Below are 24,377 nucleotides of genomic sequence, written 5' to 3' on the forward strand. Positions count from 1 at the left end.
TACACTAAAAAATCCCCTTGATGAAGTGCCCTCAAATTCAGTCTATTGGACTTAAAGATTTGGCAAGAAACTCATGTTTTTAAGCTCTTACTTTTGAAGCCTTAATACTTGGTCTATGATAGCCAAAACAGAAATATACTTTCCTTCCTACCTGCTAAATTGAACTTTTATACTAAAAATAGAAACCAAAGAAGATACAAGAAGGAAATGGATTCTTCAACGTTTCAGTGTAGAAACTGCTGACTATAACTTCTATTAGGGCTTAAACAGATCAATCTGGATTTAAAAAAAAAAAAAAGGTTATTCAATTATTCCTTTTCAAAACCCTGTGTAGGACCTCCCACACAGGCCATGCTTTACAATTGCAGGGTGATCAGTATAAATGTTGAAATAATAACTCTTCCTACTCTAATTGAGGCACTTACCCCAGTGCCTCAAATATTTTAAGTGTACCATTAGGATAGTGACTATGACTCTGGAAGCAGAAGGGATCCTGTCCAAAGTGGCATAGGCTGGATCCTTGCGATACCTGATCTACAGGATTAGTTTTTGGTTTATTTTCTTGCATAGATCACCTGGAAATTGTTCAGAAGTTGATTACTCATAGAGCTGTAGTGTCTGTTTTACTGGTGTTCTCTGAAACATTTGTGATAGATGAGACTCAGGAATTTGATTAGTTTTAGTGCACCTATATTTACACTGCTTCTGGATGGTCCTACTGTAAGGATGGTCTTAGCAAAGGGCTTGAGGAGAAAAAGGAAGAGTGGAGACTTCTTTCTTGCTTAATTTGCAATAATCTCTGGAAGCAGAGCATCAGCAATCAGCTGTGAAAGCTGGAAAGTTCAGTGGCTGCACTGGTCTTGCTGGAGCATTGATCAGTTCCTGTACTGCTCAGATAAAGGCTTTACTAAGACATGAACCACAACAGGCCTTACACAAGTTTCAACAATAGGTGAACATCTAAGATATCAGCTTAACCATGCTAACAACAACATAAAATGGAGTATAAACACCCTAAGGATGCAGGTAAAACAAAGGGAAAGGATTATTGAAGGAGGTCATATTAATACAAGAGGTCATACTCACTTTTTTTAATAAAATAACTCATCTTGATCACTCCATGGAAAGACTAAGAAATCACACAGCTTTGTTTTGATCTGTGGGATGTAGTTTTGAGTTGACACCTCAGTGTAGGCATCCATGTGTTAACATCTCAAAAGAGCAAGTGTACTTGTATCTTGATAGCTGTCATGACTGAGGTCTGTGAGGCTACAGCATGTATTCAGATTAAGGTTTTAGACACCTGAAGTTAAAAAGGCTTGTTTATACCCACCAATCAGGTTATTGTTGCAATCAGAGTACTGAAAACAAATGACTGAAGACCTATCACTGCTCCATCTGGAAGGGTCCCTGAGATACTATGATGCCAGCTGAGAGCTAAACTTACCTCTGAAATATGTGGCAATTTTTTTAATGCTTAGATATACCTTCACGCCAGTACCAGCTCCTTGACTGACCATTTTTTTCTCTCAGATGGTGTTATAAGCAATTAAGTTACAGCCCTGTGACAATGGGCACAACCTCTTATGTGTGAAAGGTGATATAGCAAGTCCTGAGAGGTAGGGCTGCAGGTTTCTAGGCACTGGGCTCTGATAGCTTCTCCCACACACCACTGCTGTTGGATAAATAAATAACTGTTTTTTCCAAACAAAGGTGGCCTCAGAGTTTTAAGAATTGCTTTTGGAGCCAGGGGCTGTTAACACTGAAGGTCCTGTTCCCATCTTCAGTTAGTGATAACTAAGACCTCGTGTTATCTGTCCACTGCCTTTTCAAAGGAGCTGCTTAATGATGTGTTTTCATATCGCTGTCCACACACTCAGGTAGACATTGTTTATATGCAAATGAGGCAAACTCTCATTCATGGTGCTGTCTTTTTGCTTGATTGTTTTTATAGCGTTCATTTATGTCTTGCCCTAAGGAATATTTGGAGGCTCCTGAACTCGGAATGGGTGCCTTCTTTTTCCCAAGCACATCTCTAAATTCCAGCAAGATCAGGAATTGGTAATGCACAGGTTGCCACTGGGGTAGCCACCAGTGGGATCTCACTCATTCTGCATCAATTTTGGTTCTCATTTCAACCCCTCCAAGTCTCAGGCTGAGAAGTACACCTAATGAGAAGAGATCAGACCCTGAGATTTTGTGACAACTCATTTTCTTGACGAAGACGGTAACAAAAACTGAAAATGACACAGCCCTAATCCCTTTCTCTGACAACTTTAAGGCTGTAATGAGGACAGACAGCTGCTGAAAATGTTTCTCTTCACTTCTGAAACTGGAACCTTGTGTCCCTGCTATGGAGCACTGGTGGCAAAGAAGACGAAAAAAAATATTAGCACCAAAACCAACCCCAGCCTAAGCCCTTCACGAGGAAGGTCACTGCAGTTTCCTTATTATGTATAGCCTCAAGCACAGCTTTGGTGGGCAGATAATAAAGCTAGAGCCCCTGCCTCCAGGTGGAAGTTCCCCATTCCTTGCATTTCAGCTGACTCAAGAAATTTCTTTCCTCCAAGAAATCCTTTCTGTTACTTACCAGGCTGGGGAAGAAGATGGAGCCACAAGGAGCTGTATCAGCATAGATGGGATCTGATGTTAATTGCATTATTGTGGCCTGTGAAGGTAAAATTAACAGAGCAACAAGGCCACAAAAAGCATACTTAAGCAGACAATTTAATTGTCTGTAGCAGATGTTGTTAGAAAGAATGATAAAATCCAGAGAAACTAAAATATTGGGTATAATGTTTGGCAGGTAGGTAGGCTCTGTGAAAAAAGAGATCTGCAAACTGATGGCCTCATTTGGAAGTATACTTAACCCTGGGAAGGGGAGAGGGTTGGAAGGAAAGTTTTGGTCTGGAAGGAGAAGATCAAAACGATAAACTGTGTTAGCACATACATGTACAAAAAGGCACTCTTGGTAGCAGAGAGATGGTCTGGGATTTATCAGGGAGAAGTTTTACACCAGGCCTTTTTTTGATATGTCTTCAGGATGAGATCATTTATAAAAGTGCATGAGCAAAAGGAGTCCCCTATGTATAGACACAGATGAATAAAAATATACATATACACACCTATACACACAGTATGTAATAAATATTTCAGTAGAGTACTCTGACATATGAATGTGGAGATTGGTCTTTTCTCCAATCTATCCAAGACAGTAAACCATGAGCCAAACCCAAGAGAGTGCAGGGAAATAATAAGACAATACTGGTCAGTGCAAGAGGTGGTGGACCCTATAAATCAGGCAGCCTAACCTTTCTGCAGGCTGTACAAAGGCGAGCTCTAATGAAAGCCCTAGCAAAGGATAATGAGTTATTTGTGCATGTTTACATGAAGTCCTCCCTCAATGCAAAGCATAACATGGGCAAAAAAGAGCTTGCTGAGTCCTGTAACCAGCAACAGAAGAGACTGGCTTTGAGGGCTGATCAGAAACAAGATGCAAATTCTCAGCTTGAAAGGGAAGCCAAGTTTACATGTGATGCAGGAGGGCATGGGGGTCGCACAGCTGCCCCAGCATTCTCTGGTTACTTCCAGTGTCTGTGCCCTGCTCTTTTCTTGTTTCACATCCAGAGTGACTCTTCTTAAGTTCGATCTTCGCTCTTGCTAGTCATCATTGCTCTCTGATCCATGAGCTGGATCAGAGATTTAGCTATTTTAGCTATTATTGCACATTTCCTGGGCTCAGATTCAGTGTTTGGGCCCAGATGTGTACATGGGGCCGTGCAGGAGGAAAGAACAGAAAGACAAAACCATGCCTGCAACTTTGCTGGGGAGGGCACATCTCCCAGAACATATAAGACTCCAGTTCATGTCAGCTCCTGAAACACTGAAGAAAACAGCTTCCCATTCCCATTCATATTTCTCTGCAAATATTTACAGACAGTCCAGACTGCTGCAACATTTCTTACTGGTGTTTGCAGTCTGCTGACCCACATAGATTTGGTGCTTACTGAGTTTCACCCAAAGGCTGGGGGTCTTTTCACAGGAACCAACAGCACAAGGATTAATTTAGATGGATCCATAAAGAATCTATCCAAATAATATAAATTAGCCTCTGATTTACAAACAGACAAAGGACTTCCTCAGATTCACTATTGTGTGACCAGACACAATGCTAAAACAAAAATAGCCTGCCTAGATTTTCCAGTCTACAATGGGACAGAATTCACCATGTTCCTTTTATATCGTCCCTATTTTTGATCACCCTCATTGTAATAAACCTACTTAATAATATTAATTATAAAAATATAATATATATATTATTTTATAAAATATATTAAAATATTATTAATATAAACCATACCAGTTGTAACTTCCAGACCTTGGCACTTTTTGTCTCATGGATGCCCACCTGGCTGAAGATGGACCAGACTATAGGTCTGCATCTGGTTGAGCCTCCTGTATTGTCAGGATGAGAAATTGGCCCTTCTCCAGTGTGGTTCACCTCAGCTCTCAGAAAGACACCTCTGTGCACATCTGTACTGCAGAGCCTGAAAATTAAATGACTGCCATGATCAGACTGCTCAAGCCACGCTTTAACCTTCTGTCTTGGAAAACCCAACAGATTAACCTCCCAGAGGGGATGTTTTCTCTAATCATCCCCTAGGCTTTTCTCAGAATCCTTTCCCAACTTTTCTGCCTGAGTTTCCTGAATACCTTTCTTATGAAACACATTGATCACAGAATGCAGTCCCTTGGATTTTATACAACCTGATTCTTTTCCTTCTGGGCATCACAGATAGCTCACTAAGAGATAGATTTAAAAGCTGAAGCAATAGGTAAATAAATAAATAAACAAGAGTATTGCTACAGAAATTGCAGTTGTGGTGAGGAGTCTTGGTATGGCAAAATAAATAACATGGAAGCCAGAAAGAAACTTGAGCCAGGCTCCACGTGCTCAGGGCAATTTGTTGTATTGTACACGATATGTTCTGCATCCACAGGTTTTTATTCCATTTTAAATGCCACACAACTGATGTTGTTAAAGTTAGAAAGGCATGTGAAATAACCCAGAAATCCCTCCTGGCTTTTTGCAACAAGGTAGCTGAGGAGATCAGCTCATCCATAAGACCTCTATCACAGGATAAACAGGGCTGGGATAGGCAGTGCCCCTTTCCTTCCACCTGCCCCCTCTCCTGTGCTCCTTTCAGCCCACTGGTCTGTCTGCAAATGAAGAAAGCAAGGCAGTGCAGATCAAAGGGAAATGGACAGACTTCAAACATCCAGTTTTGCAGAGATAACAAAATTATTTTCATTTAGAAAAGTAAAATCTCACTTCCAAGAAAATGCCACGTGCATCCCCCTGGGGCTCCCCATCTGCCACACCAGCAGAGCAGAGGATCACTCCCCATACCAGCCGCAGCAGCAGCAGGGGTGACGGATGGAGCACCAGCCATCTGGAGCGCTCCTCTGGGATCTGGCCTGTATCAGGTAATTATAAGATGTAGCAGGCTTCATCTTCAAAGCACTTTACAAATATTTATTAATTAGCTCGCACCACTCCCCGGTTAGGGACAGAAGTGGTGCAGTCTCCATATGTACAGAGGGGAGGAGCAGATGTAGACTTGATGACTTTCTCAGGACCTTCTGAGGAGTCAGTAACAGGGCACAGGTGTGCCTGGCATCCAGTCCCGTGTTTGCTCATGTATAAAAATTCGCTTCAACCCAACATGTTCTTACTCCACAATAAATGGACTGGCAGGCTTTGCTCTGCTTCATCACCAGAACACAAGATGTTGCAGCAATCCAAAATCTGGCTTTGCACTACAAACAGCAACAGCAACAAGTCTGCATGTGCAGTAGCATATATACTTTTAGTTATCAGAGCAGAAAGAGTGCCTCTTGCTTCACAGGGAAGTGAAAGAAGAACCTTCTGTCCTGAAAGCCTTTTATCCAGTATAATGTCATTTCCTCACAAGCAACATTAAAGGTTGGGAAAGTGATGGGCAGATGGAGGACTTGACCAGTGCATTGAGCGAGGGCTCTCTGAAGTGCCCTGGTTTGGCAGGATGAGTCTCCATCTTCCTCATATTCTACTTAGCAGTAAAAGAGTAGTGTCATTCACCACTGAGTGTATCCCTGGGGAGAAAGCAGGGCTTGCAGGAACCTGGGAAGAGGGGAATTTTAATGAAAAGCTTGAAAAGGAAACCTGTTGGCCTGAAGTCTTCAGAGGCAATTTAATAGCTGGAGACCAGAGACTCAGATAAGGTAAATCAGATTGCAGCCGTTCACACTGACTGACAATTTTTCTGTACATGTGTGTAAGAATCATACATCTGCTTTAAAATGCAACTGCCACAGCCAATTTGCACAAAGAGCTTTATGCAGTGGCACGTTTTAAGAGGAAGAACCAAGGATAACATTTTTCTTTGAAATTACAGGGGAAAAATTATGTAGGAAGAGAATATAATTAATCAACCCATCGTTTGAAAATAATCTCAGAGTTATATGTAATATTAATAAAAAAGTGAAATTCAATACTCAGCCAGTCACAGCTTCTTTTTCCTATCACACCTGTCATATGGCAGCATCGGTGCCACTGCAGTCTCCAGTCATCTTCCTCAGGCATCTGTTCCTCCCCGAGAAGGCTGTCATCCCTTGCAGTCAGCCCTCAGCTTCACAGCCCCCTTGGAGGACCATTATTCATGGACTCACCCTGCACCTCCTTAGGTTCATAACTCTAGTAGGATCACCTCTGTGACAACCGAGCAACAAGAAGCAGAGACCCAGATAATCCTGGTGGTGCCTCAGGAGGACTCTGTTTCATGGCAGGAATGCACACAGGGGTGTGAAAGCCCACACTAGGAAGATCAGAGGTCCCCAGAGTATCCCTGCCTCTCCACCCTGCCCACAGCTCTCCAGTTCCTGAGATTAACCTCAAAAATCTTCCTGTCACCAAGATTGTCCTGCATATTTATCACCTCTACCATAGCAAGAGTTTCCGTCTGTTACAGCACCTCAAGTTTTAAATGAAGTGTCACAGGTAATTTGAGGGGTAAAAAAAGCTACAGCATCCTCATGATGTTTCCAAAGCATTTCTCTGCTGTGCCCAATCTCTCCACTGAACCCCCCCCTACCACAACTCATGATCAACGAGGTTGTATCTCAAAGAAAAGACAAGATATTTCAGTGACACATGAGGCAGTGCTAGGTGATCTGCTGTCACCGAAACACTCAGAGAAAATGACAGAGGTGTAATTCAGAAAAAAAATATTGGCCCGACATCTTTCCAAAATGTTTTGATCTTACACACCGCTAATCACTTGTGATATCCAGGCCTTTCAACAGCGCGCAGCAGAAGGCTCATCAGCTGAACTATCCATCGGATTAAATTGATTGAATTATATAATAAAGAGGGATTTATTCCTGCCTCTAGACTCCCATTTTGTTGCACGAGCACTAGGCAGTAGTAAGATAATGCCTATTAAGTAGGGAAGAGCAGAATTTCCCTGTCTTCTTTATTCAGGCACAGTTGCAATCAAGTAAATATCACATAGTCTATAAATGTAAATACTGTGCCTGTGCATGCGTCAAATTTGTTTAATCATCATATGCAGTTTTTAAGTCCATTCAAAATCTCTCCCCAAACACCTCATTCTTCTGAGGCACCTGCAAATGTTGTCTCTCAAGAAGCATCCTAAAATAAATGTCAAGTTCACTGAATTATTGTATTTGTAAATAAAATAACTGTTTTTACCAGTCAAGTACTGAAAAACTAGCTCATGCATACATTGTCCAGGACTCTCCTTCTGACCTTAAGAAGAAAACCTCACCCTAAAATGTCTTCCCTGAATGTTAAATGACAAGGTCAGATAATAATATCCTGCACCAAGATATCAATTTCACCACAGAGGACAGCCATCTACGCACACAGGAGGGTCAAAGGCAGCTTCTAACACAACAGAGAACAGCAACCTGCAAATAAATTGTGCGCTGATAATCCGTCCAAATCCACTGGAAGATCAGAAAGCAGAATCACTCCTAGCTGGGAACTCTGAAGGGTTTGATCAGCTGAAGCATCCCCTTCAAGACAATGTGGATCTGCCTCCCCACCCCTTACACCACTGCCATGCCCCAGTACTGACATTGCTGCAGCAGGCTGTAGATCAGAATTTACACATTAAGCTTAATGCTTTGCAGCTTGTGGAGATACATGTAAGAGCTTTAAAATGTGAACACCCATCATCACAAAGTCCCCATGGTTTAGAGATGGCTTTCATTTTAAGAGAATATTTTACATTTCATTTTACATTTCCTGTTCAGTTCTGTTTTCACTTCAGCTGACAAGAACCTTTGCTTAAATTAATAACGAGAACACTGAACAGTCCCTTGATGTTTTCCCCATCAAGTCTTTTACAGAGAAAGTTGGTATTCTCACACCTGATTCAAAAATCATTATCCCAGTCATACATATGGGCTCTGTCGGAGTCCCTCTATAAACCACATTTGTGTGAAGGGATGTCATCAAATAAGTACAAACACACTGGGAGAGGTCTCAGTGTTAGCTACTAAGTGATATGGTTTATTTCCAATCACAAAGACTTCCAGAAAGGTTTCTGCTAAAGCAAAGACATCTTTTGGGAGCTTGCATTGTGCCATGTTGGCATTCATGCCTTCAATAAAATTACTCCTCGTTTACACTTCTATAAGTGATAGCGGAATCAAGAGTAAAATGTTTGAATTGATGTTTATTGGGAAATCTTTGAAGTGTAAATCACTTGTACCTGGTTCTTTAGCCTTGACACTAGGCTCGGATTTCCTGCAATTAACTGCAAATGTTTGCACACAAAGCTGCCACCATAATACAAGCCTTTGTGAAATCATAGGCAGTGTTTAGCCTTGAAGTATGCCACTTTTGAAAATACATAGGTGCAATTATCAGGTGGAAAAGCCAGCCTTCCTGAAATACCAGGTTTAATAACCACCTTTTTTATAGAATTTCTTTGCTCGGTGCAAATGAAAAAGAGTTGCACCAACTGCAGTGAGGGCCAAAACCAGGCTTCTCAAGTGGTGTAAATCAAATTATCACTCTTGAGTTTGTTTCAGAGATGAGATAATTTGTAGCTGAGGTGTCCATCTTCCTTTCTTTTTCTTTTTTTTTTTTCTCCTGTCCTGTAAGTTAGCAGACATTGTTGCCTTTGCAGTGTGAACACAAACTTCCTGAAGTTTCTGGGTTGAAAGATATAAATGGATACCTTGTGGGTAAGACCTGGACTGAGATCTCCCATTCCTTTTTGCTTTGCCTGATGTCCTTTTGCACAGGACATGAGCAGCCTGGATTGGAAGAGCACCATGACCAAAGTGTTGAATAAAACTTGAGGGTGCAAGTTTGAGGAACTCAAAAATCAGAAGTTAAATACCCAGAAATCACAAAATGAATTGTAAAAACAGTGAGACTCATGAATAAATCCTAGTCTCTTTTTATCTCCTTTCTGAACTGCAAGAATTAACAAACAGCTGCATCAGTCTTTCAAGCTTATTGTTACAACCTGAGTAGATCAGACCTTAATTCTTGCTTGATTTCATTTATAAGGATGGCAGAGGCTCTCATGTAATGGCATGTCTCCACCAGCTCTGGCTTGGAGAGGCACCCTGCTGATCACAAGATTCCCAATAAGCTCACCAGTGATTTAAAACTTAAACCTTGGAGCTACTCAGTTCCTGGAAAATTATCATTAATTAATTAGGTGGCAGGTGGTGAGTTCCAAGGGTTTTATTACTATTAATTCAAACTGGAAATTAGAAATAAAAATGAAGGAGCAAAATAACTGAAAATCCAGAAGAGAGGTTTTCATTAATCCTTTCAGTTCAGTGCTACAGAAGATTAATGAGTTCTGTTCAAGCTGAGATAGGCATCCAATACAAAACCTTCCAAAATGTATATTTCAGAGGTAAGCTGGAGAGAAACAGCTTATAGAAAAAAAAAATCTCAAAATACATTTGAAAATGAGACCAACACTGCTTCAGATTTATAGTGATCACCTGTATTTTCATATGTATATCCAGTGGTTATTACTAGCAACATAAAACAAAGATTCTTCTCCCCATAACTCAGCATCACTGTGGGTTATATATAAGATTGAAGGAAACACTAGGGACGTTTCCCCCAGAAGTTCCCCCATGGGAAAGTCTCCTCCTTTTTCCCTGATTTTTTGACCTCTGACTGTTTTATCATGCTTTGTTTCAAAAAGGGCAATTTACCTGCAGGTAAGTTTTACCTAAGATTTTATTTCAAGTGCTAGTATTTTGAAGAGGTGGAAATCAACTGAAATATGGGCATAAAAATACAACATTTCCTTTCTTTCCCTTAGGTGCATCCAGAATAGCTCAATGGAGTTTGTCAAAATTACAGTTCACTGGTTTTGTCAAATCTAGGATACAGTAGGCAGCTACTGCAAAACCCATTCAGGACTCACATCCGAAGTAAAACTCCAAAATCTTCTAGCTGAAAATGAACAAACCTGACATTCCTATTGAGATTCAAGACTCTTTGGTTCCATGACATCCTATTCATTACCAGTAGCAGAGTAGTGCTCTTCTTCTTCGTGTTTGTCCAGAGTACTTGTAGAGCAGCCAGGAGATGACTTCCCGTGGAGGCAACGTCTCTGCGCAAAATGCTGAATGGTTCCTGGGGGCTTGTGGCAACTCTCTCAAAATAAACTTTCCTTGCAGTTTTACTTTTCACAATAAGCATGTCTCCAAGAAACAGAGGACACATAATGAGATTCACAAACCAGGCAATAATTTAAATCTTAAAGAGCTGAAAGAGAGTGAAGATGGAGTAAACAGGAAGACAAAGCCTGGTCTGTTGCAACAGAATCAGCTATTCACAAGTAGACTCTTAAAGTTACCTTGGGTCACCTCAGGGAAAAAAGAAAAAAAGAAAAAAGAAAAAAGAAAATAAAAAAAGAAAAAAGAAAAAAAATCACCTGAAAACTCATAGTAAAATAGGGAGATGATTTATTTAATACCATGCAGCAAACCCCTTGACATCAAATGATGCTGTCTTCATCTCCTTAGGCAACATCGATTTCCATAATGAACTTGAGATACAAGTAGCTAAACATTTCACACTTCATGCCCTGCTCACATCTCTGCTCAAACCTCCTGCCATGTCCTCTCTCAGCCCCTTCCTCACAATCTTTCTCGCACTTGTAATGCCATCTCAGTGACTTAGACACTTCTCTCAGCTGTCTCCTGTCCTTGTTTCCCCACCTCTGCATGTATGTCCTCCAAGTAGCGGCCATATTCTTGGTTCAAACATGCTCCTTCAGCAATACCCCCTGGAAGATAGCCAACGTTCCTGCTGGAGCCACAGGATGGTCCCAGGAAAGGCAACACTACCAAGAAGTACCACAGCTTGTAGCCTTGTTCTCCATCACTCTTATTGCACTTCTTCTGGTCTCTCTGTATCCATAACTGGATTTTTAGCTCCCGTTGCCATTATTTCTCCATGGAACCCAGAGCAGCCTCCAACCTGTGAATATAACAGTGATTAATAACGGAGACATGCAAAGGGGACTACAGGTGAAAGGAAGAAAAGTGATTCCAGATTCATCCTCTGTGAGGCTTCTACTCTTCCCTTGAAAACCTCTCATACCCATGAAAACCATTTAGTACATTAATCATAACGTAGTCCTGACAAGGTCTGACAACTTCTGCTTTACTACATGAACAGATAAAATGATTTGAAAAACCTACTCATAAACACTTCATTGCTGAATATCCCTGAACATTTTCACCAAAATGCAAGGCCCTCTCCCCATTCTCTAGGAAGGACAAAAAGCAGGTGTGGGATCATGGGGTTTCAGACTCCCCTCACAATATAACTTGTGCTTCAGTGGATTCACTGGCTCACTGTCAAATATTATGAAACACAGGTTAAACAAAAACACCTTGTCAAGTCAATTCCTAGTATAATACATCAGCTTCAGATACAGTTTTCTTTAGGGGTCGCTGTATGTTTTCCCATGTATATTTGATTAATCAGTTCACGAATGTGTCAATGTGCCCTTGGACGTCTGGTCACCAGTGGAGTTTAATAAAACTCTTCTCCATATAAAATGAACATTCCAGCCAGCAGTAACATTATTTAAATCAAACCTCCAACACTGTGTGCTTTTGAAAAATACTTGGCAAGCCCCACGTGGAGAATAAAGAAAAGAAGTTCAAATCACAGATCCCTTGCCACATTCAGCTGCACTTAGAAAGCTCCCACTCTCAAGTATTTTCTTTCCTTTTTTTTTTTTTTTCTTGCTTGCTCTCCCTTTTGCTGACATGGCAGACTAAGAGGATATAAAAATTTCTGTCTTTCACCAGCAGAAGAGTTAGAAGTGGTTGCTCCCAGCAGAACACCTGGCCTTGAGAACCTTGAAGAGGAGCTCATACCACCACTGGTGCTGTGATGCAAGGAAGGATCTGAGAACACATGTATGTTGGCAAACTGGATGTCTCTCCTTCCCCTACAGAGAACTTAAGCTGACAACAACAAGCTGCTTCTCTTGTCAGACACTGCATTAACTCAGGGGGCAGATGTGCATGCTGTGCAAGTGAAATGCCCCAAGCCTTGTGGTGGTTCATATGCAGTACTGTATTGCTACATGATGGAAATCTTGTTTTCAGTTACTTTGTTTTTAAACTTAGGAAACGGCACACATACTTGCATGCATATGTGCACACCCATTTGCAAAGAACATTCTTATGGCTTCAAATTCACACATGCAAAAGACAAAAAATATTAGAAATGAAGGTGCTCATGCAACCTGTTATGCACAATTATAAAACAGTCCCTAGCTTGTTAATTTAATTTGATTTTTTCAACTCAGTAAGGATTTTGCACAAGGTCTCTTACGCCCCTTCATTTTCCCTTTTCATCCAAGATTTTTGTGTGAGTTTCTCTATCTTTTTTTTTTCTCTCTCTTTTTTTTTCTTTTGGGAAAAAAAAAAAAAGTTGAAGATTTGTAGAGAATGAAAACAGTGATTGCAAGCACGAAAGGGCACTGCACTGGAACTTAAAGTACTCTATACGCATGTGGATATTTCCTGGCTCCTTGGTACATTATCTGAGAGCAGGAGGTTGGATATAGTTGATACTTAAGGTCCCTTCCAACACAAATGATTGTATGATTCTATGAATTACTCAGGTCTCTTGCTCCAAAGAGTGGAAAATAGCGCCCCAGTTCAATTCATCACATCATCTGAAGACAATTTACAGAGAGAAGTGTTTGGTTACATCAGTAGCAGACGCTGTTGAAAAAAAGAAAAACAAAACAAACAAAAAAAAGTGGAAATGATTCATTCTGTCTTCAGAGTAGGGTTTGATTAGCTCCCAATAATAAGGAAAGAGGATCTGTCTTCAGCAGCGATGGTGAAGCAAAACATTGCACAGCTGCTCATTAAATGGACACTGTCTATCCAGAAGCCTGAAAGGGATCATAGGACATGAGGTGATGTGATTAAAGGTGCACAGACAACCAGAGGAAGTTGTCTGGGCAGGTTTAATTCCAGAATTGCTTCCATTTTGACTGGAGGCTTTTGTAAGCCTGCTAATATTCTCTTGTCATGGGTACGATTGTGTACAAGCATACATACGTGTGTGCATAGCTTTTATCTGCAGACATAGAGGTAATGCTGTCTTCATGAGGTTTCTAATGACAGGTGAGTTATGACCGTAGTTAAGAAGCAGTTTCATAGCTCCTACTTCCAAATGGGGCAATTATGATCATACATCAAATAAAACAGACCAAAGAGATGCACTTAAATGAAGGTGATTACACGCAATTACCATTATCCCCTCTTGCCCTCAGCCAGGGGCTCTGCGTTTTCAGTTCAGATGGCTGCTGGTTGAGCCAGCTCATGCACGGCTTGGCCCTTCTCCCAGCAAAGCAGTCCAGTCTCACGGGGCTGCAAGACACAGGCACAGGCCTGTAACCCACACGCACTCCAGGACCACATTTTTTAAAGCCAGCACTCAGCTTCCCTGCCTGCTGGTGCCTACTCAGACTACAACTGCTCCAGCCACCAAGTCAAACCACAAAGTGCTTCCCATTGTGGCACAAGGCACATGCTGGTTCGCTGCCGTGGCTGTGTAATGCAAACAATTTCCCCTTCTCCAGCTCACTGACTCCTGTTGCAGGCAGGGAGAAATCGAGGCTGTCTGAACGTCAAAGCGAATTTACACAGCTGTAATGCGTAGCTAAGAGCCATGGTGCCTCTCAGGGCTGTTTCTCTAATTAGTCAGCAGAGAGATCAGAAGAAATGACTTGAAAGAGAGCACAGCAGCAAGGGCAGGTAAAGGAGTATGTCAGGGAAGGAGGGAGGATGATGCAGGGAGAAAAGCAAATAAGAATTTTTGGATGCCATGCTTCAGTTAAATGCTAAATACACAATTGCAACTCATTGGGCTGTTTTATTAGGTAAGAAATTTTTATTTGGCATTAAAGGCATCCCAGACTCAGTAATAACAGTACAAGCATGTTTTCTCAAACACCATGTAAAAGGTAAAGAAGATCTCATTGCACAGGGTATATCACAGCTTGGCAGTCACCCAGCCTGTACCCACAGGTGGCCACTTTCAAAAGTGACAGGGACTTGGGGGACTAAGGCCAGCCCTGCACTTTGTGGGGTTGTTAAAACCAGGCAACAAGCTACCAGCTCAGAGCAGCAGTACCTGGCTTATGTTTAGCACTGATGCAAGTCACTGCATGGTGCTTGGTACCAAAAAAACACTCCAGGCTGCTTGACTCCAGGTGGAGTAATTAAGTCATTTAACAAAGCCCGGCTATCAAGGGAAAATGTGGAATTGTTTGTTTCCCACACCCCCATTTCAGAAGTGATCCTCCTGACTATCTCTCAGGGGATGAAAAGCAGGTGGCTCCCTGTGATCATGCTGGGAGCCCCAGGGAGCAGCATGGTCTCTACAGTCCATCATCCAGCTCCAGCTGTGCCATGGCCCATATCTACATACCTTAAGGTCGATATTTAGGTGACATCACAGGCATGAGGAAAATTGTACTCTCAAAATAAATCACCACTGCCAGTGGTCTTCCAAAAGCCAAGGGGGGAAACCTGCTCCTGCTGAAGGTTGAGGAATCCTACCCCTGGATTCAGCTGCTCATACAGAGCTGCACAATCCATGGTGACCAAACCATGACAGCAACAAGCAGACACAGGAAAAGGGCAAAATGGGAAGAAAGAAGCATTGGGGTACGTAATGAGTCAGCTTCCCAGGAGAGAAGAAACAACGTGGACGCAAACTCTGTGATGCTAACTCTTCTGGCTAGTGCCTATCAGGGTGGAATGGTGAACAACTGTAGAGCTGTTCACCACTCTTGGGACCAGCTGGGCTCTCCTCCGGCTGCCCTGTGAGCTGTGGCCCATCTGGCTGCTCCCAGCACCTCCCCGTAATGAATGTTATTGCTCTGAGCATCCCTTCTCTGTCCTCACTGCAGCGTGGGTACCAGCTCACCAAGAACATGACAGGTGAGAAGTGCCTCTCACTGAAATGAAATACAAAATGCTCCCACAAAAGCCCAGCCCACAGCTAATGACAGCACCTTGTGCTGACAGCAGCTGCTGCAGAGGGAAATGTCGATGGGGCTATTACAGCCAGCGATTTCGCTTAGCTGATGGCAACCCTGACCTTTGCTGTACCCAGCGGCAATTTGTTTTCCTGGCTGCTGGAAAGCTGGAAAGTACCAAGAGACATTACAAAAATGGTGCGTGCCCTGACCCTGTCTCATCATCATTTGCTGTGAGATGTCTCTCTCCCGAATGCAGTGGCTGCCAGCAGCTGTGGCACAGTTTCCTGCTGGCTCCATGGGGTGGGCACGATGGGGACTCGATGGGACCGTCCCACTGCTGAGCAAGGAGCAGGGGGACTGCAGGCAGCAAGGTTCACGGATCTTGGCTCTTGGCTTACTGTTTAGCTAAGGCAACTTTTCATTAAACTCTGGATGCTTCTGCAGAAATGAACAGTGAAACGTCAGCTCTAAATGGCAGCTAGATGAACGCCTCCCTTCTGCTGTTCCCAAATAGCCTGAAGGACTGCTCACCACAGCCACCCAGAGGGGATTATATAGGTGTGGGCCACTGGGAACATATTGCTTATGAGAAAAAATGCTCCTCCTCTTGACAGACCTGATGAAGAGGTGCTGAGGGAGAGGAGAGAGAGAGGTCCTCGTCATCCCATGTTTTTCGCTCAGTGTCATGTAGAGGATGACTCCCATCCATCTGTCACTTGGGGTGCTGGTATAAACCAGCAACATAAACCAGCAGCATTAGGTCTGACTTCAAGATGCTACATCATTTGTAGCTACTGAGGGTCTGCGTCGCTCATATTCAGCTCTAGCTTCTAAAATTTGGATGTGAAACAAAGAGCTGCAGAAGCAGGGGTCTGTGTGAGCAGGCAAGATCATCAACAGCCACGAACAGAGCTGGAGAAACGTTTGGCTAAACTTCACCTCTGCTACAGGAAGTTTGAGTTCCACAAGCCTGTTTCTAAAGCTTTTTTCCTGACATGCTACTTTTAGTTTCAGGTATTGGACAGGCTCCATCAGACTTCCCATGCTAAGTCAGCCTTCATCCCATTTCCCAGGGAGAAATACACTTCTACCAGAATTAATTTTCAGAGATTTTGCTTATGGGAGCAGGACTCCCAGCAGTGTGCGAACAGCAAACCCCACAAATGCTGCCTTTCAGTTCTGCTGACGCTCCTCAGCTGGTGGTATGCAGGGCTCGTTGCCAAACCCAAGCCTCCTCAGCACCCTCCCCACCTCACGGGCTGAATTCCCCACTGTGTCAGATCGTACTTGTTTGCTGTGTGCCAGGGTAGCTTCTGAAGTGAGGTCTCCAGGACAAAAAAAAAAAAAAGATACTTCCCCTGCCATTCCTACATCACCTCACTGCTATATTGCATTCAGCAAGGACAAAGGAGCATCCTTGCCCAGGTACTGAACTATGTTTACTCATCCTAAGATCAATTGTAAGCCATGTCCTTAAATAGAGCAATTAGTCCTCTGCCACAGGTGAAAAAGAAGGGAAGAGAGGATGGGTTTAGCCTCCTGGCTAAGCTCTGAAGATGTGTGTCACAGGCAGGAGGTGCAAGGTCTGGTATCGATACTTGCAGGGATGCACAAGCAAGCCCACACTGTTCCTGGGAGAATAAGCTGCTTGGCTCCTAAAACTCTCTTTCCAAAGAGCTGTACTGGAAGTCTCAGAAGCTGCCGTTAGTTTTTGGTTCTGATTTCTCAGTCTATAAATGGCAGAGCTGTAATCATTACTGTTCGCTCTTACTCACGTGCCACTGTATGCTGCTCAGGGTGCCCTGCCTGCAGAGCCTGTGCTCTGCATGTGCAGCCAGCCAGCTACAGCCCTGCACAACCTGCAGCGAGCTCTGATCCCCTCCCTGTGGTCAGCCCCTGGAGGGGTGTGTGTGACAACAGGAGTGAGAAGGGGAAGGCAAAACACTGAAAGACTGATAAGGCTCCTGTTCTCGCTCCCTTCAAGCACGAGGTAACACCAGACCATCGGGATGCTATTGCATGAGCAAGTAACATCTCCCCAGATCTATTTTCTGCTTGGAAAGTGGAAAGAAATAAACAGGCAGAAGGCTTCAGACAACAGCAATATGCATGGTGGCTGTGGTGGGCACTTCAGATTATTTTTTCCTTGCTACTTCTATGTTTTTTTTTCCCAGAGGAAGAGTTATATGACTTGAAGAACCAGCCCCTGTGGCAATCAGCTCCCTCCTGCTGGACACGTCCCACAGCTTCCTCTGCCATGGGGCAGCAGGGCCCGTGAGGTGTCCTCCACTCCACTTCCCAACCCTGTCCTCACATCCCTGCAGCAAGAGGGCAGATCACCACCTCCTTCCCAGCTGCTCCGTAAGAGGGCACTGCAATTTTTTCCTGGAGCTGAGGTGAGCTTGCTCAGGATAGAAGCTAGAAGCTCTCTGGGATGGCAGAGTCTTTTGCCATTAAGCTGTCTCACTCGTTGCAGAGTAGATCCAGACAGATCAAACGTTGTCTCTACTTACAGAGGGCACCAGCACACCTTTTATGTCTGCCATGAAAGCCAGTTCTCTGTGGCCTTTTTCTGCTTAGACATTGACTGGGGAAGAATATGTTTGCTTTAAACAGGAGTGCATATAATGAGAAAACATTGCATCATTTTCTCTTATTTATATTTTAACAGAAAAAAAGAAAAGTGGGAGAGGTTTTTTTTGTGTTGTTTTTTTTTTCATGAGGGCTGTCACATTTTCCTGGACCTTTGGCAAATGTAAAGCTTCAGTCAAGGCAAGTATTGGTGAGGTGAAAAACAAAACCAGCCTAACAGCCCCCACAGCTGATGGCCCCTTGCCCCAGCAGCGTAGGGCAGGCTGAGTGGGAATCCTTACAGAGCCGCGCCGTGCTCACGCACGTGAACCCTGCAGGATGCGGGCACGGGAAAGGAGCTGTGGTTTAATTGCTCCCAGAAGTGGTGCCTGTTGGGATGGGGACGGGGCTGGGAGTGACAGGTGAGGAAAGATTTATTAAATGAAAAAGCGATGTCTGAAACCTGAAGCACTACAATGAGACTTAACGAGCTTTGGGCCTAGCCTGGAATGACCACGTGTCTGTACAACTGACAGGTCTTAAATTCAAGCCCAGAGAAATGAACTCCTGAGCTACCTCAGAAGGAAACATTTGTTTTCTTACCATCAATCTTTGCATTCAAGGCTACTGGTCTGTCAAGCCCTGCCATGGCAGCGTCCCCCTGTACCACCCCTTTCAAAGGACACTGATGGTCTCTGAGGATCTGCCCTGAGGGACGTGGCCAAGCCACAGGGCACACTCCAGCATCAAGGCAAAGAAATGACCCAGCAGTAGGAGATCTCTACATTTTTGTGCCTGGATGGAGCCACATATCCATACGTAATGGCTGAGGCACAGCAGAGCAGCAAGGGCTGCCCCAGGAGTGAACAAGGTAGGACTGCACACCCTCGGGCCTTGGAAGAAGGAGGACACGTGTGGACCCAGACACTCACCTCACCATCTCACCATAAGTACCTCAAGCTCCCACTGAAGATAATACATGCCTGATACCAATATTGCCTTGTTTTTCACTGATGGAGGGGCACATACTGGCTAGAAGTCCCTTTAAGACAGAAAGAAATAAAACAATACCAAGAAAAACATCATCCTTCTGCTGCTCAGAGTTTGGTTTGCTCAGTCCTGATTTTGGTGCAACCTACATGACAAGAAGAAAAACCTCCTTCATCTGACAGCCTAAGGGCCAAAGCTTCTGCACAAGTACTTTATTCTTCCCTGGGAACAAGATTGTCACGCAAACACAACTGCCTCCTGGAAGCTCCCGGAGCTGCGAGGGCATAAGTATTCAGCAAATAAGCACACATCTATACATAACAAATCTGCATCTATTCAAGACGAAGCCAGGCTGCTGGCTATCCACATAATACTGCATTCATGCCTACGCAAACCACTGTCATATTGCTGGCACTTTCACGCGATCTCAGAGCCGTGTACAACTAAATCTGTATAAAATCAGATAATCCGCTCTGAAGGGAAAGCAGAGAAATTGAATGCAGCTTGGTGGGGGAAGGTAAAAGAAGGCTGCAGAAAATAATAATAATAAGATAAAATAAAAAGAAATGTAAGCATATTCAAATAACTGGCATTCTTTTGGAGCTGTAGTGGGAGAAAAAGGAAGAAATAACACCCTTCTTTGGTAACTTATACAGCCCGTCACCTATCTCCCCCATTTCCTCTTGCTCAGTTAAACACTGGCTCCATCATTTCCCATTTTATCTATATTTAATTGGGACTGCTCTATCTTCTGATTTCTTCACTGTTTTGACCCGTTTGCTCTTGCGGACACCCCTGATAACTGCCAATAGCTAGCACCAAGGTAAACAGTGTAAGGAAAGGATGAAAATAGAGCAAACCTTTCCCAGTGACGCTCTCCTCCCTCCAGCAATCTGCTGTTTAGAAGTTCCCTGTGACATTTGCATTTAAAAATAGCCTGGGACAGAATTTATTCTCTAACTTTTTCTAACATTTGGCTGCCTTCTGTGCACGGTGCTTAGGGAGAGCGTGGCCAGGCAGCAGCAGAGCCAGGAACCACTCACTACCTGGGCTGTGATTTGCATGAGAAGGAGCAGCTCTGACACACGATGCATTCACTTCGGTCACTTTGGAGGTGAGCAGATACCTGGCAACTTCGAAGCGAGGGGGAAACTGGAATTCAGATGGAGTACCCAGGCTGCAGACGCACTCAATTAATTTCATTAGACAAGGGATCCCCCCCAGGCTAAAAGGCTTCAAAGTGGCGGGGGAGATAAATTATCCTTCCAATTCAGACTCATGGCCATCCTTCGCTCGGGAGCCTGCTTGGATTATTATTAATTTTTTCCCCCTCAGTAACAGTGAAAGATGTCTGCAAATAGATTCAAGAAGAGGGGACATTTCCAGAATATAAACTCTGAGCTTTCCCTTGATTGCTTTCAGACTTGCTCCTGTAACATCCTCAATTCCCCCCTCCCTGCCCAAGCCTATCAGGTTTTTCTTGATGTTTCTGAGGACTTGTTTAAAAAGGCTGCCAGACATAATACTGCCTCATCATTTCCTCCACTAGATGAATTACTTTTGGGGGGCCAGAGTACAGTGATTTTCCCTGACCTTACAAAGGGACAAAGATAAATAGCCTTAAAGGGGAAAAGTTAGCGTTCTGCCATAAGATGACATCAAACCACTTGGTAAAGTACAAATTGATCTGAAGTTAGGAGGACAGCATAGATGTGGAATGACAATCAATATCTGTAGGAAGGTATTGTCCCATTTTTCAAGGCACAGAAAAATTCACCTGTACTGATGCACAAGCATCTAAACATATTTCTCCTGCAGATGGTCTAGGATCAAAACAGTGGGAAGTTAAAGACAAGAGAGGGAGGGCTGTGTTTCTTTTTCAGAAGCTTCATAAACTTCTTCCCTTGTATTTCATTATGAGACAAACCCTGGGGGAAAAGAGGGTGAGATTCTCATCCTGTTCTGGCTGCCCAACGTTCAGAGCAAAGGCCAGGCCAGGACTAGTGAGCTGGCATGGCTCCCCTGCTGCCAGCACGGCAACAGGCAGGGGAGAGGGATGTGGAGAAAGACAGGAGGGCAAGCGAGGGCTGTGCCCTTACCTCTGCAGGGCTGTGATGACCCCAGCAAGTGCCAGAGCCCTGAGGGCAACCCTGCCAACTCTCTCTTTGCTGTAGGTGAATAAACCAAAGCAGCCACCCTGCCTTCTCTGCACGGCTGATACCTCACCGGCTTGGCAGCAGCTGCCCTGTCCCTCCTTGCTGCAGGAGACCAGCAGGGCAGCCTGGAGGAGGTTAATTATGTCCCTGCATTCCCTGTGGGAACAATGGGACACAAAACCCAACTGTTGTGACTTGCAGTCCTGCTTATCCCCCCTTCTCTCGGGCTGCATGTGTGCAATCTACAGGGAACCTTGAAATGGGGGTCAATTTTGCATTAGTCACATGCACATCACATCAACATCCATTATGCTATGATAGCACCAAAAGAATTTTGTTGTTTTATTTTTTTAATCCTATGAGCTAGGTTGCTGCTGAGGAGCTGGGAGAGCAAAGCAGTTCCATCACCCATGACTTGGCCAGCCCTGTACCACCACTTTGCCCAAGAGGAGGTCTAGCATGTAGGCAGGTTCCAAAAATCGAATGGTTCAGCTGAAGATCAAAGAGTAAAGACCAGGAGAGAAGGGGAGCAGAGCTGAAGAAGGACTGAGCAACAGCAGGCAACAGGAATTAGCTTCCCAAGTCACAGACAGACCATGCAGCAGAGGATGCCACAGCACTAGGGATCGGCATCCTTCCCAGCAGTCAGCTTCAGCTCACTTCTGCTCCTGGGGGAGGCAAACCCAGGCAGTGCCCTCCAGCCTGTTGTCCCCAAGGGAGGAAGGGAGAAGTGGCCACAGCGGCTGCTGCATTCTGCCAGCAGATCTGTTGTCTGTGGCCCAGGCTCCCTGGGGCATCCGCACAGGGCCACACATATATGCATGCACACACGCGCACAAACGCCGAGGATAAGCTGCCATACATTAATAGTGCTATTAGTAATATGTAATGGAATTGTCAAAGTCGCCCAACGCTGGCATAATAGGTAATTCTTCATCATTAACAGGAACTGCCAGCAGAACAGCTACCAGCATCCAAATGTTTAATTTTCAGACGGAGGAAACACAAAGCTCTCAGTGGGCAGCTCAGCAGCAAGCCGACCCCGTGGCCAGTAACTCTTGGAGGCATCAAGGAGGTGTCACTGGTGGAGAAAATTGCAAACTCATATCGACCAGATCAGAGCTAATCACCAGACCCCAAAGTGAGACCTCACTAAGGTGGGAAGAAGTTACACCTACAGTAAAAATGAAAAATAATGAACACTTTCCTCACCTTGTCCATGCCTCCTGGTCATGGCCATGACAGCGACGTGGCAGTACTGGGACACCTGCACTGCCAGCTCAGCAGACACAGGTAGCTCAGCAGCAGGACTGCCTGGCAAACCTAAATATATCACACAGTCCTGTAGGGAACAGGATTGTACTGCTCCATCTCTCACCCCACTGGATTGATTTCCTCTGCCCTGTTTAAACCTCTCCTGGAAATGCATCAGAAAGGCAGAGACAAGAAGAGAAGAAAGTAATGCTCCGCTTAGCAGTACTTTGAGTATGGATATTGGTTTCTCCTTTTCTTAGTTCCTTCCTCCCACCCTCAGAAAAATAACTGCTCGTATTCATAGAAGTAGGGATACAATTGATCTGAGAATGAAAAGGGCAAACATATTTACCTGGCTTTTTGGAATGCAGCTGGTAGCATCACAGGACCTGTAAGATGGGTCCGGGCACCTTCTGGAATAGCTGGTGAGAGAAGGTAAAGAAAAAGAAGAGGGGTAAATTGTACTTATCCAAGGGAAGTCACTAAATTATAGAGCTGGCTAAGTACTTTATATCAAAGCCATTTTACAGAAAAATACACATTTTTCCTGAGAAATGTAATTTTCTTTAAGTTTTAAGGGAGTTATTGTAAACAAATACTGGACAATTTCCAGAAGAGGAGAAGGAAAAATAAAAAAGAAAGTGGTTGTTTTGTAAACCGAAGCATTTTTAGTTTATTGAGAAACAATAAATTTCATGGCAGACACTCCAATGTTGAGGTTTTATAGATCGTGTGTGAAAAACAGTTGATAGTTTTGACTCATTCATTGCCCTTTAGCTACCTACAGGACCCAGTTCTGCTCCCAGACTCACACAGATGGCTGCAGGAAGGGTGCATCCACAGCATAAGCAACAAAAGCACATCCCGCAGTCTGACCTTCCCACGTGTGTGTGATCTGTGGTCCCTACGTGTTCGGGAGCATGAGATATAGGGAGGAAGAATGGCTATGACAACACATCACTGGTGGTGGTCACAGCAGGGATGCTGGGGTGGGAAGGTACGGACTGGCCAGGGTGAAAACAGGTGGAGGAGTGTGGAAGGAAGGAAGGAAGGAAGGAAGGAAGGAAGGAAGGAAGGAAGGAAGGAAGGAAGGAAGGAAGGAAGGAAGGAAGGAAGGAAGGAAGGAAGGAAGGAAGGAAGGAAGGAAGGAAGGAAGGAAGGAAGGAAGGAAGGAAGGAAGGAAGGAAGGAAGGAAGGAAGGAAGGAAGGAAGGAAGGAAGGAAGGAAGGAAGGAAGGAAGGAAGGAGGGGAGAGAGAGAGAGAGAGAGGGACAGAGAGAAAGAAGCCAATCAGTGAGTTTCCTCTAGTGCAGGAAGGACAAAACTAAGGATGAGACAAAGGGAGAGTCCTGCTGCACCCCATCCCAACAAGGAAAACCTGAAGCTTGGCCTTTTTGCATTTAGAAATTAACAGATGCAGTAAAAGGGCAGAACTGCAGCTGGCAATGTAACTCGAAACATTAGAAAAGGAGTAGAACAGAGACAGGCAGCGTGCCAGGTTGCTTAAATGTTCTGGGGACTTGTTTCAAACAGTGAAGGAAGGTGCTGGTGGAGCAGCTCCTCTAGGCTTGATTGCAGTCAGCAGGTAGCTAGTAGTTAAAAATCCCAGCTGGAAAGTCATTTGGGTGCAAATAATTCAGAAATGTTGGCACCCTCTGGTCTTCGGGAGCTGGGCAGAATTAGCAGGAGCCCAAAGGAAATGCAGGTTCTCCCTCCCACACTCCAACAAACTCAGCAACACGGCAGAAGAGGTCTCCAGAGAAAGGAATTTCTGCATGGAGGAGCAGAAGAAAATTGGCAGTTACTGAGAAAGACCATGTTAAAGCACA

At 44.0% G+C, this 24,377-nt stretch overlaps 1 long non-coding RNA gene across 1 annotated transcript; it reads right to left on the reverse strand.

Annotated features, from left to right (window-relative positions):
- Positions 1-10,999: 10,999 nt before the first annotated feature.
- On the reverse strand, positions 11,000-23,005 carry LOC140002001 (uncharacterized). Its single transcript, XR_011807843.1, has 2 exons — positions 22,902-23,005; positions 11,000-11,533 (listed from the first exon to the last, which is right to left on the reverse strand). It is a non-coding gene; the product is annotated as an uncharacterized lncRNA (long non-coding RNA).
- Positions 23,006-24,377: the final 1,372 nt, after the last annotated feature.

This window comes from Anas platyrhynchos, chromosome 3, assembly GCF_047663525.1.
Source record: "Anas platyrhynchos isolate ZD024472 breed Pekin duck chromosome 3, IASCAAS_PekinDuck_T2T, whole genome shotgun sequence".
Classification (NCBI taxonomy): Eukaryota; Metazoa; Chordata; class Aves; order Anseriformes; family Anatidae; genus Anas; species Anas platyrhynchos.